Here is a 16,662-nt window from a genome sequence, read left to right on the forward strand (position 1 = left end):
GAATACATGAAATGTTGAAACAAGAACTGAATGGTTTTGCTTGATGTTAGAACTTTTAAAACATGCCTAACTCATTGGAGAATTCACTAATTTTAATGAGTAAATTAAAACTTATGTAAATATTCCAGTCATGGAGAAGAAATTTTAAAGAAATAAAAGTTGTTTAAGCTAATGGCTGGATCCCTCTGATACTAATAAGGAGAGAGTTTAAAAAACTCAAATACCTTGGTTCATTAGAGCACAACATAGTTTAATTACTTTTGATATTTCCACTCCCTGATCACTTACTTTCTTCTACAACCTTGCAATTTATGAGCCTTTATGTGAAAAATTACTTCTTTCATATAATTAGGTTTTTATTTAAATGTACAATATTATTCTGATATCATCACATTTTTCATGGTAGATGTTTTTCGTTGGCTTGTAGGAAATCATTCTACAAAATGAAATATTGTCCTATAAAATCAAATTTATGATTATGTTATACAATCTTCAGGAAATTATTTTTAATGATAAAAGTCTTGTAGGAGAGGAGAACAAAATAGCATCCACATTATGGTATGAGTAGTTAACAGCTTGAGTTAAAGGACTATTCATACCTGCCACTTTTACATGTGTATATCAGTAAAAATACATGAAGGAAACTGAATGTGAGCTCAAAAACTCAATGCCATAAGATAAATATTTATGTATGTTTAGGCCAAAAGCTTATAACCTAATAGTAGAATCAGTTCCATTATGAGGAGAAACCAGTGAACATCTGTGTGTGTGTGTGTGTGTGTGTGTGTGTGTGTGTGTGTGTGTGTGTGTGTGTATGAGAGAGACAGAGAGAGAGAGAGAGAGAGAGAGAGAGAGAGAGAGAAAGAGAAAGAGACAGACAGACAGACATGTATATATGTATGTATGTATGTATGTGTGTACATATGTATGTACATATGTATGTATGTATTGAAAGTAGGCAAGCAATGTGTCCCTAACAAGCACTGAATTTAGCTCCACTTTCTTTTTAAACTTCACAATGTGGTATCTCAATGTAACAGCAGAGAGTGAGTTACACAACATTTTTGTAGTTTCTTTTTCTTGTCCCAGATCATTCAGATAGAATGATCTTAGGCACACGAATGAACAGCAGCTCAGTGATGCCAATGGAAAAGCAGCTGTGAGGCACACATCAGCTTAAACAGCACATCTACCTGTTACTGTATCACAATTCCAGTAAGAAGGAAAAGAGAAGAATGGCTCTGGCGTAGGGTAGCCTAGTGTCCACTAAGGCATAAACATGGTCTACTCATTAAATATGATTTAGTAAAATATGGTTACATATGATATCACAATGAAAGCTGATGGCAATTTTACCTCAATACAAACTCCTCTCACTGAAAATTGGAGGCCACAGTCAGAGCTGCTGTCACAAAAGATTCTGGATCTTCTACTTTTACTGGGATAGGGAGGCTTAGGAACAGTTTATCCCTGTTCCCTCTCTTGCCATTCAGATTCAAGATGGAGCAGTTAACACCTGGGAGTTGTACATCCAAGCCCAGAATTGATTTTGGCAAAAGCAAAGTGGTAATTTTGGTAATTAAATATTATGTGTCTCGTGTATTTTAAAAATTCCTCAGTACTTTAATGTAGTCAATTATGGCAGCACAGTTCTTCCTCAAAGTGGTTGTTCACACCTTCACTTAGAACACCTTCTAGGAAATTCTTTAAGGGACCAGCGACTCAGCCTTGAATAGCTGCTGCTTTCACACCACCTGCTCTACCAGCCTTCCGTTTCCTTTCACATTCAGAAATGAAAAAGTTGCTCACATTTGGAAATGGAAAAGTTCCCCATGAAGAGAACAGTGGTGACAAATTCAGATAACATAATATTTTAAGGAAAAAGTGAAGTGAGAATTAATTTCTTTTATGAGCATATGATGTAATTAAAAAATTTCAAGAAAGAATATTTTGTCCTTGGCCTCATCCGTTGAGAAATGCTGCGCTCAACTACTAAGTATGACAGTTCACCCGTGCCCTGAGAGACCACACTCCACAGAGTGGCTGGAGTGTATCTTTAGTCCTGCTTAAATGGGTAGAGTCATTCTTTGTCACATCTGAGTGTGCCAAAACTACCCCAGTTAATTCAGTGAGCAAAGCCATGCAGCACCACAGTTTTGGAGCCAGTTATTGTGTTCCAGTCAGACTGGCTGCAATTACTCACCCAAAACCTCTGTCTGCAGCATCAGTCATCATGACTCTCAGCATGATGTGTTCCCAGATCAGTAGTGATAGAAGCAATGTAGAGAGCCTTCGAAGCACTACAGAATCTGAGTCTCACAGATTTCCGCACTGGAGTTTGTGTCCTATGCTATGCTAAACTTGGGATGTTCTACTTTAAACAGTTTAAGTCATTAAGGAAATATCTTGGCCCAAGAAGTGGCCTATGTTCACTTCTCAGCAAATACTCCTGAAAATCTATAATTACATACAGACGTGATTCATTTGATTTTTCCATGAGTTGTACAAACATTCATCCCTAATGTTTACTTCCCTTAGTAAAACCACATGATGTTATAAAATGAACTTTGAAATTGGGTAAGTGAAAGGATCCAACGGTAATAATTATTGTGTCTCTTAGGCAAATCAGAAAAAAATGTGAATTCAGCATGAATTATACAATCACCTAAAGACAGAAGGAATTGGAACAACTAACTGTAAGAGGCAAAGACATACAAGAAAAGAAAAAAAGCATGTGCTGAAAACAATATCTCTTTATGTAACTTTTATCCCAAATTCCCTTTTTGAGCACAACCTGGCAGATAGATCCTAGCACCAGCAAGCCACTGCTGGTTTAAGGCCTCAGAGAATAAGGTCTATTGTAAACTTGAACTGCAGCAAATGATAAACGCAATCTATAGGAAGAAAATCAGTGACCTTGTCTTCCACTCCTAAAATTAATTATTCCATTTGGTCTCATTTGCTGATGATGCTTTCAGCAGTGTTTAATTTTACTTATCAATTCTTTCATTCTCAAATCTTCTGTTTGGGCCATTTGGCCGAATCCCTTTGCTGAAAACATCCTCCCCGAACTAGAATTATTCCTCTAACTTACTGAATGGTTCATCCACCTGGGTAACTTTCTTGTTTTGATCTTGTACTGATTTTTGTTAATTTTTTTCCTAGGGCCTAAATTAAATTCCTCCTCTACGTTGTTGAGTTCTCTATTTTTTAACTGATATTTTTAGAAATAGGATTCTGCTTTGTATTTCTGGCAATTTTGCTGTCTCGTCACTATTTTCCAGTATTGAAGAAGGGTCAGCTCTGTGGCAGTACAACGCTGTCTCATCATTTTCGCGGTTTACTGCTGTGTTCTGTCTTTCTCTTAGAGTGTATGTAGCTTCTGGGTGTAGTTTTTCCACTTTTTCCTCTTGTTTGTTTGTTTGTTTGTTTTCTGTTGGATGTTATGTGAGTCTTCCTGGTGAGATGCCTTCATATGAGGTTATGTTCATGGGAAAGCAGGCCGCAGTAACAACTATGATGGCCTGACAGAGTATTCAGTGAGCTAAAAGACGGGATACTTGGGCATTGAACTTTGTCCTTTACGTTTAGACACAAGGGCCCTGGGACACTAGTTGGTGAAAGCGTAGTTCATAGTTTTATTGAGGAGGTCTTAGTGCAAGAATATTGAAGTAATTAAGTGAAAGGGGTGGAGAAGGGGCAAAGGCAAGGTAAACTAAGAGCAATAAAAGTATTTGTTGGAAGTATGAAAACAGTAGAGGACATGAGGCATAGGGAGCTTAGAGAACAGAACAAATAAAAAATGTATAGTGTTATATATATATATATATATATATATATATATATATATATATATATATATACACAACATCAAATTAATATCTAAAAAACAAAGTATACATAAAAAGTCTTGCTTTAAAGTAAGGTGGATTAAAAAGATAGATGTCCATATTAAAAACAAGATTTTCAAGATTAAACTAATAATAACACACATATGCAGCAAAATAAAATACAAATAACTGTGTTCTCAGTCATCGTTTCATGGCGAGGGCAGGACCCAGACCCGGCATTTATCTTGACACTGTCCATCAGATGACGAGTACAAATTCTGTCACTGATATGTTGTGATCTGCTCCTTGGCGTGACCAGACTACGGATGTTGGGAACGTCACAATATTGGGCCGCTACCTACACTTAGACTGCAATCCCCAATTTTTTCCCCTTGATTTATTTTGGTCTAATCTGGACCCTGTACTAAGTCCAAGCCTCAGGATCAAGTGCTACTGTGTTCTTCCCAGGGCAAAACGTGTCCATTTGTTTATCTATCAGTGAAACACTCTATTTGCTGGGAACTCTTGATCTCTTTGATATTGCTTCTATCCTATAAAATTATCTCATGTGAATTGTATCATCTGAAGAAAAGACAATATCAGTCTTATCAAGCACACTATCAGGAAACTGATTAAGAGGGCATAATTAATTTTAAAGATAGTAATTTATCTTTAAATAGCTTCACTTACATGCATGTGATATACAGTTAGAACAAATACCTACATCTTATGTTTTAATAAATTTTGATGTGTCAATTGACCCTCTGTGATTTCTTTCCTTTTGCGCAAACCAACTCTACTCTATGCAACCACTTATAAGTTTTTCATGGGCTGGAGAGATGGCTCAGAGGTTAAGAGCACTGACTACTCTTCCAGAGGTCATGAGTTCAATTCCCAGGAACCACATGGTGGCTCACAACCATCTATAATGTGATCTGATGCATACTGTATACATAATAAATAAATCTTAAAAAAAGTTTTTCATATATGTTTGATTGTCTCAAGGGTTATAAATATATATATGAATACATTATTAATTACAAATAATATGGTCATTTTTGTTTGTTCAAAATAATTATTTTGAAATATAAACATGTTTTATACAGCCTTTTAGCTCTTATGTATTTATCCAGGTATTTGTTAACAAATTAATAGGTGAATAAATTATGGAATATTTACATAAATGAATATTGTACAACAATGAAGAGTAAAGTGTTGAAAACATGACATGAATAAATGATATAATTATTATTTCTATAAAGCAATGAAGTATTTAAAGGCATAGTATTATTTTATAAAGTCTAAAAACAGGAAAGAGAAGGTAAATCCTCAAGGGGTAACAGTACATTTTTAAAAAGTGGAAAAACGCTGTCCAACATCATAATTGGTGATTTTTCTAAGTTTATGTATGAATTAAAACTTCAGGAATTTTATACTTAAAATTTATGATTTAGTGATTACCCAGAAAAATGTTTCCATAATTGAAGTGACAACTTTTGCAAGTCCACAGAGAGGTATTTTTAAGACTGCCACTGACTAGTCTGAAAGGAGAGAGCAGGACTATTTTTTTCCTGTCATCTTTTATTAACACACAGTTATTATATGAATTTATGAGACAGAATATAAGGTGTCTATCTGTACCTTGCAAAGCCATCAAATTAGAGTGACTCACCTCAAACTTAAAAAAAAAACTGTCCCACATCTAAAGAAAACCCCTTTTACAACATAAACTCAGTAATATTCAATAGATTATTTTGTAAATAAAAGAGAGTCAACTATTTGGTTATAGTAACCCCTCAACTAGTGGAGACAATTGATAAGTCATCCCTTATTTTCTCAACTAAGGAACACCCCAACTCCCCTTAAACAAATGGGGGGGAAAGCAGGCTTGGTTTTTGTTTTGTTTTCTTTTGATAACTAGACACCAAAATCCTCTATTTTGAAATCATCAGTCAGTAATAATGAAGATATTGCTGTTTGTAAGAGATGTTTTTATCTGACAATGAACTCAACCTTCCTTTTGACTGGCCATTAACCACTGCCCAGGCGTTTGTCTCATCCATGTGCCTGAATCCCACTGAATCCAGAACTGCAGCTTCTGCCCATACTGCCCTGGTGCTTCTGGGTCTTCTCTGTTATATGGCAAGGCAAGTCTATCCTCCTATCAGAGCCAACTGTTCTATATGTGCATCCCAGCTCCTACTTTGCCCTTCTGTTGTCCACTTAAATATCTGCTCTGTATCTTGCATCACCTTGTTTTAATTATCTTGTTGCTGTTTTTTCTGCCATTTTTAAGGGTTAAAATGACTGTTCCATTGTCTTTTCTGATTATTATCTTTCTAGTTGTTATAATCCGAAGTGCTTTCAAAATGCCACTTCAAATTATTAGTGCACACAGAGTAAATACTGTATTCCTTCCTGCTCAGCCCTTGACATGTGTTCATGTGTCTTATGATACTGCAGTCCTGCACATGGGCTTTTATCACTTGTGTATTGTTATCTTGCTTTTCCTTTCTACATAAAACAAGCTCCACTTTTCCAGTTTATTGTTTGCCTTTTGAAACATTCAGAAAAGGAATGTGCAGGATACACACACACACACACACACACACACACACACACACACACACACACACACACACAAACACACACAGAGAGAGCATTTCTGAATCCTTAACTCCCTCCCCAAGTTTTGAGTTTCCATAAGTTCTGATCTCCATTACCTTAGCATGATGTTTTTTAGCCTTTTCTCTGGTGACAATCGAATTCTCAGTGGTCATTAATAGCAAACAAGTCTTCATCATCTTAATTTTTAAAAGTATTCTAGAAAGGTGTAAGATGTTGACACAAGTGTATGTGTTTAGCATTTTAAATACATTTCCCCCAGTAAAACTATCAATGATATTATTCTTGTCAGTGCTACTTGCATTTTATTTATTGACTTTTGGCTTCTTGCTCTGTTCAATATTTTTTATAACTACCTATTTTCAAAAATTGGGCAAAAATGCAGCCAGTTCAATATGTGTATATGTATTTGTCCTAATTAGAATTTTCTGTGCTCAAAACAAAATCTTCAGATTTTAGAAATTCCAGTAATCAACATTATTAAACTTTAGTTTCCCTCCCTTCTCACAATCAGCTTTTTCTAGAATATCAAGTTACAAGTACTTTAGACTGTTTGACAGTCTCAGTCTAGTTTCTAGTGACTAATATGCTTTAGCAGTGTTTTGGGACATTTTACAATCAGACATTGACAAGGCACTTGACTCAGCAAATGAAGTATTTTGTCTACAGTGTTCAAACCAGAGCTCTTAGGCCATCATCCACACGGAAGACAGCAGGGCGTGGTGGTGCATCTCTAATTCCAAAAGGAGGAGATGGGATGCAGGAGCAATCTCGTTAGCGAATCTAACCAAGTAAGTGAGGCTTTAGTTCAAATGAGAAAACTTCCTTCAATATACAAAGTGGAGCACAATCAAGGAAAATGTCAGTCGCCAAACTTTGGCATCTGTGTACACACACACACACACACACACACACACACACACACACACACACACACACATACATGCATACCTGCATACACAAATACATGGCCAAAACAAATCAGCTTACGTGCATCACACACTCCAAGAGAAGTTGCAACTTATAATAAAATATTTTATATTCACCCCGTGAATTCTACAATTAACAGTTTACTCTATTTGTGTTATGTTTCGCCAACCTTTACTCATTTATCAGTTCATTGGCTCATTTTATAAGGTTTTTAAAAAATTAAACTCAAAATGAATAACAATAAGCAAATCTAATCTCTTACAACAAATAACAAAAACATAAAAATACAGACGAAAAGAAGATGGGGAGGGTACTAGATTTCAGGCATCGAGAGAGAGTGCTCACTGAAAGATGGCTGCTGCAACAAAGGAGGGAACCCTGCAGTTTCTACCTACCCACTGACAGATTCCAGGCCACGTTACAGGGACAGCCAGCTCAGGTCACAAGCATGAAGCTGTGTGTGTGTGTAGGGGGGGTGGTAATACATAAGGGATATCTTACCTTAAGACAGGGCAAATTAATCATCAGAGAAGTTCATTTCTGTAGTAGATGGGAACAAATACAGAGACCCACAACTAGACAATGCACAGAAAGGGAAAGACCTTGAAACAATCAGCCCTAATTGGGATGTCTTCATCAAATCTTTCCTCTCAAGGTTCAGGGAAGTCCTTGGAAGAGGAGAAAGAAAAATTAAGAGGTGGAAGACACCAAGGAAACAAGGCCTTCTAGATACAACAAGAAGAAAGCATGTATGAACTAACTCACAGAGACTGGGGTGGCATGCATAGGCCTTGCCTTCCAAGTCTGAGCCAGATAGAGTCCCAGTACTAGAAGTGGACAAAAGCCCCTCCCTAAATAAGAAGCTAGCTCCAATTGATAATCACTCACAAAGGGGAAATTAGTTTTCTTCCAAGGAGTCTTTCTAGGTATACAAGCCGCACTTAAGGACAGGCCTCATGTACATCAGTAGATTGCCAAAACAAAAGGCATTCAGTTATGTTTCTGAAGGGATTTTTGTCTCATAATGCTTAGTCTGGGCATTTCTGTTTTGTTTTGTTTTTTACCTTGTAGATCTTTGCTTATATATTTCAGATGGGGGGGGGCGGATTGTGTGTGTGTGTGTGTGTGTGTGTGTGTGTGTGTGTGTGTGTGTGTGTAAGTATCTGTATGTGTTTCTAGTGCTTTGGGCACTCTGCTTTCTGTCTGTTTGTTTGTTTGGTCCTATTTGTATAGGGTAAGGACATGGCTGCTCCAAGGTTTTAATTGTAGAGTACAGCCATTTGGCAAGTAGTAGACTAAATATGGCCAGAAGACTAAATCAAGCCACGAGTGGAGAGGAATAGGGAGCAAGAGAGGAAGAAAAGAGAGTGTGGGTGAAGGAGACCAAAAGAGAGCCAAGAGGGTGCAGGACTAAAAGCCAGGGCTGAGACACTGGGGGAAGGGAAGCCCTGCAGTTGGAGAAGTTAATGGGAGTGGGAGGGTGAGAGGAGCCCAAGTGCCAGCATGGACTCTGTAACAGATACTGGCAATGCTGAGAGAGTCTGGAGGCCAGCACATTCTTTGGCATGCTAATAGGCACCACCGTTAGCCATTTCTCCTGAGTTTCTTTGGAGCCTGACACTATTGCTATTTACTTGTTGTTTGTTTCTTGTTTGAGGGGTTGTTTTGTTTTGTTTTGGGTATGTTTGTTTTTGAGAGAGAGAGAGAGAGAGAGAGAGAGAGAGAGAGAGAGAGAGAGAGAGAGAGAGAGAATATGTGTAGATTTGTGTATATGTGCAGAGGTGGAAAGAATCTGAGATGAGTTAGAAGAAGGAAAACAAAGAACAGATTTTGTTTTCAATTTTTTAAAAGGGAAGGGATAAATGATCTTAAATTATGTACCTTTTGTATCCTACTTAGCAAAACTTACCTAAATCTAAGCCAAGATAGTTACTTATTGTTAAGATACTTTGAAGAAAAGGGACTTATATGACCCAGCTCTAATTGGTCTTCCCATGGGAGTAGCAAAATATTCCATTTATCTTTTCTTATATAGATTCTTTATTTCTTCAAACTTGCTGAAGATGTTTCTTAATCCCAAGGGAATTTAAATGACCACATAGATATAAATTTATTTTTTTGTGCTCAATTCTGTTTTATTAGTCTACTTCAAATATTAAAATGGACTTTACCACAGGTTATTTTCCCTGTTGTGGTGCCATACAATGCAATCAGCAGATACTTTCCATCCTCCAATTTGATTACTTTTTTTCAAGATTGCTTTTGATATTGTTGTTCCTTGGATGCTACGATTCTTTCAGAACTACCTTATCAATTTGTTAAGAAAAGCCTGATCAGATGAGAAAAGGCTTGTGTTAAGTGAATAGGTTGTTTTACTGAGAACAGACAATATTGACTCCTCCACACCAGGCTTGTGCTCTCAAATTCATTCCAGGTTTTTTTTTTATATATTCAGCAAAAGAGTTGACTTATATTTGAGTCTTTCCAGTGCTTTTCAAATGTGAGGAATTCTATGATTTACTAAATAAAATGATTCATGTAAAGAAATATCAATTGCTTGACAAAATCTCACTTAGCTTTGAAGACTCAGAGATCTCAAATAAAATCAAAAGTTTAAAAATGAATATAATTTCTAATTTTATTGAGTAATACTTTATAAAATTACATTCTCAACTTTAGCTTTTTGTATATGTAAAAATGAATATTTAAGTATACTTCAGATAATATATAGGGTTCATAAAAATACATAGGCTCTAGAAACATATTTCATATTAGATATTATATTAATGTTTTTAATGCATCCTGGAGCATCAGAGATTAATTTTATAAATGTTCTGCATTTGGAAATATCATGTTATAGTAAGGAAGATGTATTAGTGGAAATCTGTGTTAAATGCAGCAATGTGTGCTTCTAATGATGATAAAAGTTCTGGTACCAAAGATGCTTGTAAAATACTTGAACACAATTGTGGCAGGAGTTGAAATGTTGTTACACAAATAGCAATTCTGACATCTAGACTAGTGAATTAGATAAAGACCATGGCATCCATATGCTTACAAATTGGTGGGATAATACTGACTTTGTAAGACTGACTCAAAGTTCACTTTTTTTAACTGAAATTATATTTTTATTAATTTATTCCTGTTACATCTCAATGGTTATCCCATTCCTTGTATCCTCCCATTCTTCCCTCCCTCCCATTTTCTCCTTACCCCCTCCCCTATGACTGTTCCTGAGGGGGATTACCTCCCCCTGTATATGCTCATAGGGTATCAAGAATCTTCTTGGTAACCTGCTGTCCTTCCTCTGAGTGCCACCAGGTCTCCCCCTCCAGGGGACATGGTCAAAGGTGAGGCACCAGAGTACGTGAGAAAGTAATATCCCACTCTCCACTCTACTGTGGAGAGTGTTCTGTCCATTGTCTAGATCTGGGTAGGGGTTTAAGATTTACCGCCTGTATTGTCCTTGGCTGGTGCCTTAGTTTGAGCGGGACCCCTGGGCCCAAATCTGCCTATCATAATGTTCTACTTGTAGGCTTCTAGGACCCTCTGGATCCTTCTACTTTGCCATTCTCCCATGATTCTCTCATCTAGAGTCCCACTAGAATGTCCTCCCCTCTGTCTGAGTTTCCTGGTAAGTGAAGGCTTTCATGGGACATGCCCCTTGGGCTAATATGCAGATATAAGTGAGTATATACCATTTGAGCATTTCTTTAAGTGTTTCTCAGCCATTTGATATTCCTCTGTTGAGAATTCTCTGTTTAGTTCCAAGCCCCATTTATCAATTGGGTTATTTGGATTGGTGGCATTTAATTTCTTGAATTCTTTATATATTTTGAATATTAGACCTTTGTCAGATGTAGGGTTGGTGAAGATCTTTTCCCAGTCTGTACCCCAAAGTTCACTTTTTAAAAATTACTTTCAACTGCTATGCTGAATCCCATGCCCATAAGCAGAGTGTTCCTGTGTAATCTTAGTCATTCTAATTTATTTAGGGTTTCATTGACTGTGATGATTGCCTAAGTATTCTGTACTCTTTGGAACACTTATTGACAGATGTGTTATATAATTTTTTCTTTTTGCATCCTTTAGAAAAATAGGTTATTAATCAGTATTGATTGGAGTTATACTAACCAAATGATACAAATCTTTTTTTCCCCACCTTTGTCATCATCAAAAGTAGAAATAAATTAGAATAGCTAACAATGAAAGCATTTACATCTACAGCTAAGTAACTCCAGCTAACAGAGAAAGGTGAGAAAGTAATCTTGTTATAAGAACTCCTGGCCATGTGGATACCTCAATGTGTCACTTATCTTACCTCAGTAGCTAACATTGTCAACAGTTTTATAATTTAATGTATAACTGTCTTCATTTTCATAATTGTTACAATATCTTTAACTAAATGCCTGTTGTAGCATTTTCTTTGTTGATCTAGATGCATGGTGAGGTTGAGAATTTCTGATGATTTAGCCCTGAAAACAAAATATCTAACGCTTTCAGTATTCATGCCAACAGGAACAATATTCCTAGTTTCAAATCAAGTGTTCTAGCCATGTGTGAAGAGGAGAGACACACATTCAAGACTGGCAGATCTGGGGACAAAAATTAAAAACATGCTCAAAGATTTAGAAAGCCATCCTTCTTTCCATGCCAGAGGGAACAAAGGGCTGGCAGAGAAAATATAACTGCCTTGGGAACAACATTCTGTAAGAACCCTACCTATGAGATGGTATATGTCAATTGTCAATTTGATGAGATCTTGAATGACCTAGGAGTAAACCTCGGGGCAATGTTATGAAGTGCTATCTAGATGAGGTCAGCCTGTGAGCTTGCTTCTGAGGGACTATCTAGATTGTGATAAAGAGGGTAGGAGGAGCTGAACACTATGAACAGAACCATTACATAGATCAGTGTCATACACTGAATAAATGGAGAGAGATGCTAAGCACCAGCATTCCTTGCTTTCTGCTTCCTGACTGTAGATAAAATGTGACCAGCCAGTCCTCTGCTCCAGTGGCAGGCTTTCCCTGCCATGATGCGATGTATTCTCTCAGAATGTAAACAAGAACCATTCTTTCATTACATTGCCTCTTCTCCTGTGTTTTGTCACAGCAACAAGAAAAGTAACTTGCACCACCTCTGTGGACAATGTCAAAATAGTGTAGAATACTTTTAAGAATAAAAGCACATCTTCCTTTTTGAAGATTTGGATCTTTTATGTATTTTGTAGAATCCCTACCTCCTCCATCACCCATATTCACACCTTTTCACTCTGTCTCTCATTAGAATACAGACAACTAAAAACAAACCAGAATAAGAAAAAACAAACAAACAGGAAGACAAAAAAATCACAAAAAACTTACAAGGGCACACACACCCACTTTTTTCAACACCCTCACTCATCATTTGGAAAATATAAATCAAAACTTCTTTGACATATCATCTCACACCAGTAATAATGGCCAAGACAAATGAAACAAATTACAGCTCATACTGGTGAAGATGTTGGGTAAGGGGAAAACACTCACCCATTGCGGTGGGAGTGTACACTTGTACAGCCACAATGGAAATCAGTGTAGTGTTTCCTAGGCAAACTTGGGATTGATCTACTTTAAGATCCAGCTATACCACTCTTGGGCATATACCCAAAGGTCACTTCTCCCTACTACAGAGGTACTTACTCAACCATGTTCTTAGCTGCTCTGTTCATAAAAGCCAGATAATGTAAACAGTCTAGATGTCTGTCAGCAGATAAATGGGTCAAGAAAATACAGTACATTTATACAATTGACTATTATTCTGCTGTTTAAAACATCATGAAATTCACAGGTAAATAGATGGAACTGGAAAAAAAATCATCCAGAGTGAGGTAACACAGACCCCAAAATACAAATTTGGTGTGTATTCACTTACATATGGATGTTAGCTGTTAACTCTTCTATAAGCAAGTTACAATCCATGTAACCACAGAGGTAGAGAGTAAGGGACTGAGGAAGAAGGGATGGATCTCTTCAGGAAAGTGGAATAGAATGCATAGTTGTGGACAACAGGTGTGCAAGGAGAGGGGGTGAGCTGCAACAGGAGGATTAAATTGAGAAGCATAGAGTAGAAATGGTCAAGAGAATGAATATGGTGAGGAATAGCTAAAGCTAAGGGGTTCATTTTTCAAATTTTTTGGGTTCACATGGAAACCGACTACAGTAGAAGCTTCTTAAACCATATACATATATAAAGGAAATCTAAATGGAATTGCCAAATAATGGGGAGACAAAGCCCCATTTCAACATCTCTCTGCAGGAAATGAAGCCTCCAGTGCCAGGAATGGGTTAAACCATCCGAGAGGTTGGCCAAAGGGCCCCATGGAAACCCTTGTTAGATCTTCTTGTTTCCACAGTTTCCTTAATCCCTCCTTGTCCTTTGGCCCACGTCACATTTTAAGAACCAACTTTGAGTTGCAGGAAATAAACAAGGAAAATAGTGACAGATTAAAAAAGAAAAAGATGTGATAATCGGTAGTGACGTAAGTTTAAAGAAGCATGGTCAGTAAGGGCCATCTCTGTGAAGTTTGCCACCTATGAGGTTCCTTATGACATTTGCTCTATTGCTATTACCTTTAAAGAAACTGAGGAAAAAAAAAGTCCTACTGGGTCTCCTATAAAATTAAAAATAGATTTCAATTTCTTCATCTCTTATAATATGGAGATAAAAGGAGACATAAAAACAATTATCATGGAGTAATTTTGTTATAAAACTGACTTTCAAATATAATTTTCATGATAGGCATTGAATACTGCTGACCTTTTATATCATTAATGAAATTTGAAGGAGTCTGGGAATGTAGAGAATTTCCCTGTGCTCAGCTGTTTCCTTGGGGAATTGTGTGTGCTCCTTCCAAATTATCTAGTATCACTGTGGTCTCCTGCCTGTGCTCACCCTGTTCTCAGGTCTCTCCTAAAGTCACTTGAATCACCTTTCATTTTTTTAGACTCATGACTTCATGAACACTAAGATATAGTGTCCTTCCTCTCTCTTCCTCTCCCTCCCTCCTTCCTCCCAGTTTCTCTCCCTCCCCCCTCTCTCCTATGCCATTTGTATGCTTGTTAGATAATTTGACTTAGGCCAATCAGAGCACCTTGTAATTGCTACTTGATGTATTGAGCTCGCAGCTAAGTTCCAATCACCTTGAGGTAAATGGTTGAATTTAACTCTTGCAATTTCCCTAATGCTTATGAGACTTCTCAATACACCCAGACATAGTAATTGTTTGTCAGGAAAATGAATGAATCAACTATAGTAGAGAAAGTAGATTCAAATGCTAAAAATTACAAACCAATGTAGTTCATAAAATTTGCAAATATAAGAAAACTTATACAATATCTAATTGAGACTCTTTCAGGATTCGCCAGAATTCCATGTGTACAGTATCATGTAAGAAAATTATAGTTATCCTAAACTAAAACTATGAATTGATACTTTTAATTTGACACTCTTCATCATCATTGCCTCAACTCATAGGAAGGCATAGTTGTATGTATGTAAACATAATTACACACACATACATTTTTACCTTTAAAACTTGGAGAATTATTGTATTTGATCTGCAGGACTCTATCTCCATTTCAAGATTAAGCTTCCTACTTGCTTTTCCAGGAGAATGAATAAACTACTTCAAAGCATGAGCAAAATTTATCCTCTTAGAGACCATTATGCTTGAACAAAAGAATTTGAATTTAAAACTGTAACTAAAAGATACCTTAGGATTTAGCAAATAAAAGAATTAAGTTGTTTGTTTTGGAAGAAGATAGATGCTCTGCTCACAAACCATAGCCAGCTCTACAGCTTTGATTATGATCAAAACATATTTAGTATTTATTAATATATTTCAAATAAAAGTTAGGTTCGTGGCATTTCCAAAATATTTTTCACATACTTTCCCAAAACACATTTCTGAAAATTGTCTTAGTTAATTCTTTGTCCTTAAATAAAATATAGACAAAAAATATTATCAATTAACATACTATAAACAAAGGAAATTGAGAGAATTAGTATCATTTTGTCACTGAAGTTTATTGCAGGGTGACAAATTATTATCAAAATACATGAAAAACATTAATTAAGAGAAAAATGCCAAATATACTTAATCACTGCAATCATGGGAAACTGAAGTGCTCAAAAAAACATTTAAAAATTAAAATAGTAAAGGGCCACTCAATATCAGTGTTAAACACTTGAAAACTGTGCCCTAAAACATATGCTACATCTTCTTTTTAACAATCTAAATAATTTGTAATCAGAATCTTGTATTCACTTTCATATGCAAAGGCAAGTGACCCCTTACAAACCACAAAGGGAATAGCTGTTTATGGTATGGTATGGGCTCCTGGAATCCCAGGAACTTCAGGGCAGAAGTACAGTGAGTTTGAGGACAGGCAGATGGACAAACCATGCTCCAAGCTAGCATGTAATCCATATGGAGACCTATGTGTTACATAGAAAGACAGAGACAGAGGGAGGGAGAGACATGCACACACACACACACAGAGAGAGAGAGAGACAGAGAGAGAGAGAGAGAGAGAGAGAGAGAGAGAGAGAGAGAGAGAGAGAGACAGAGACAGAGACAGAGACAGAGACAGAGACAGAGACAGACAGAGACAGACAGAGACAGACAGAGACAGACAGAGACAGACAGAGACACAGAGAGACAGACAGACAGAGACAGCGATAGACAGAGACAGAGAGACAGAGACAAAGAGAGAGCAAGAGGGAGAGGAAGGGAGAGGAAGAAGGAGGGAGGGAGGGAAGGAGAGAAGGAGGGAGGGAAGGAGGGAGAGAAGCAAAATAATAATTACAATTTAGGTAATAAAACTATAAATGTATTTTTTAAGGTTGACCAATTTTCTTGTTTAAAGACAATCTTGGTTCAAAGCTAAGTAATTACATATAATACATATTTTATTATAATAACAGCACTAATCTCAAACAGTAATAAGACACTCGTAGGACAAGCTATGCCAATAACTAAAGTTATTACTGAAATATTATTATTGTATATATAGAACCATAAGAAATGAGCGAAAATGTGAGAACATGAAACATCAATGCAGAAACATGATCCTGTTATCTTTTGTGCCCTTAGCATTTCAGACTAATATAGACTTAGCTGTCATATGTTTGCTTCCTAGTTCAAGCATTTGGATTTTTGTTGTTTTGGTAGATCCAAGTTATAGTAGGACTGTTTTCTTATGTAGATAGTCATTTTTATACAGAGCTCATA

The sequence above is a fragment of the Acomys minous genome (genome assembly GCF_964271855.1).
Source record: "Acomys minous genome assembly, chromosome: 10".
Taxonomy (NCBI): domain Eukaryota; kingdom Metazoa; phylum Chordata; class Mammalia; order Rodentia; family Muridae; genus Acomys; species Acomys minous.